The following is a 2430-nucleotide window of genomic DNA, read 5'->3' on the forward strand; positions in this document are numbered from 1 at the left end:
ATTACACAGTGGATAGCTTTGAGGTTTCTTTTCTGCCTTGTAAAATGTAGAGAGTATAGAAAGCCCAAATTGTCCATGCTGGAGAGATAGGGCTCAATTATTGATTTTTAACACTGTTAGATTTGTTTCTGTGAGGATTATCCTCAATTGATGGTAAACAAAGTAAGTCAGTAGCTCTCAGGCTACCTCTGCAATCAAAGCCTGCAACAGCAGAGGATGAAATGCAAACGTTGGGCTGGTTTGAGTTGTCCAGCATCTGTAATGGATGTTATTAATATTTAGAACTATTCATTCAAATAGATTTGCCAAGCAACAGCCCTTATCTGGACATAACATACTGCATGAAATCAAAATGGACAAAGTATGTCACTGCTAATCAGATACACAGTGAGACTTGAACTCCTTTCAAAGCAACCAATTTCTTACAGTATCTGCTGGACAGGTGACCTACCTTGTGATAAGCCAGAGCTCTGATGCACAAGTCATTACAAAGCCTTTGCTTTTTTCTGCTTTTTTGTCATTTGCATTTAAATAGATACTATTTAAAAGCTTGTCTGCTTGGGTATTTTTATTCTAACACGGTTAGATTTGGCCTAGCCCCTAAAACCAAAATCATTACCACCAGCCTTCTCAAAAACATCTTTTTTTCCTTATAAACCATCTCTTTGCCAACAGAAAAGCCTGCAGAAACTAAAACAAAGCAGGACAAGAAACAGATGTCTCAGGCCCATCACTGAGCACAAGCTCTAGGCAATGTGAACCCGTATCCCATTTAATAATGAAGCTAAGAACAGCAGTAAATGCTGCTTTCTGGAGATACCATCGTCTCAATTCTTTCCCTCTATCAAGCCCTGTAATATTAGTTGTTTGGCCATAATGCAAAGTATTGTATAGAACAGGTTTCAGGACTTCAAGCCAACTCAAACTGCTGTTGTGGTTTAAGTGGGAGAAAACTTGTGGGTTGACATAGACACTTTAATAGGTAAAGCAAAAGCCACACACACAAGCAAAGCAAAATGAGGAATTCCTTCACAATTTCCCATGGGCAGGCAGGTGCTCAGCCACCTCCAGGACAGCAGGGCTCCACCACGTGTGACTTGGGAAGACAAACACCATCACTCCCAACATCCTCCCTTCCTTCTTCCAGAGCTTTATATGCTGAGCATGATGTCTTATGACATGGAATATCCCCTGGGTCAGTTGTCCTGGCTGTGTCCCCTCCCAAATCACTGTGCACCCCCAGGCTCCTCACTGGTGGGGTGAGAGGCTGAAGAGGCTTTGACACTGCCTATGCACTGCTCAGCAGTAACCAAAACATCTTGTGTTATCAACATGGTTTCCAGCACAAATCCAAACCATCACCCATACTAGCTACTATCAAGAAAATTAACTCTATCTCAACCAAAACCAGGCTCATACTTGCTGAGTGAGCTGTTTTAAAATACTCCTAGAATGAAGATATGCAGATTTACACATCTCCCTTTCCTGTTGTTCATCTAATGCTCGGCAAGACCATAGAAACAATTGCTGGTGTGATTCTGCCTGGCCATTCTGGGTGCCCTTCTTGCTCTGAAGGGGTGCATTTTGTGGCTAGAATGGGAGGGCTGCAGTCCCCAGTGCATGTGCTCCTCCTCATGCGATGCAGTCATGGGAGAGAGCACAGATCTGTACCCTTTCCTCTCAAGTGTGTCTGTGTCTGGTCCCATTGGCTTTACACTGAAAAGCCAAAACAGAAGAGATGGGATTTTCAAGCAGTGAAATCCGTGTGATGCCAAAGAGATGAATTAGACCTATTTATTGAAAAAATGTTTTAAAAAAGATAACCTGGATTTGCTCAAGGCCTCAGGAATACACTTCAAGCAGAGAACACAAAGAAGAAAAGCAATTATTAGTTGCCAGTACTCCAGCTGCTGGGTCACTGCATGCATGTTTACATTGCAGTATGGCTCAGTCCTGGCTAAGCCAACACAATCAGACATTTCCTGACAGTTTCAGTTGCTGGAGTAATTGAGGGGTTGCTATTTATTTAGGATTCTGACAGCTGGAACAAGCTGTTGTGCCTCCTATCAGAGACCAATAAACACGTCACTTTGTGCTCCATAGCTGAAGTCAAATGATGTCTAAAGTCTCCTCTTGACTGTGCACTATATAAAAAATAAATGTTCTTTCAAAATAATAGGTCTGTACAAGACTTAAAGTTCTAGAAAAACATGGATCAAGGTATTGGTTCTAGCTTCTACATCCTTCTTTTAAACACTGGTATTATCTTTCAGAATTATGCTGTTATTGCTCAAATAATGCTCTCCTTTCCACTCCCCAGGCTTAGCTTTGTTTTTAAGAAGCTTCTGTCCATTAGGACTCTCTTCTGTGCAAAAGGAGAGTATTAACAGGGCTCCCACTTCAGCATACAGGAAAGCAGGGATTCCTGCT

Source organism: Nestor notabilis, unplaced genomic scaffold, assembly GCF_000696875.1.
Source record: "Nestor notabilis isolate BGI_N333 unplaced genomic scaffold, ASM69687v1 scaffold14197, whole genome shotgun sequence".
NCBI classification, from domain to species: Eukaryota; Metazoa; Chordata; class Aves; order Psittaciformes; family Psittacidae; genus Nestor; species Nestor notabilis.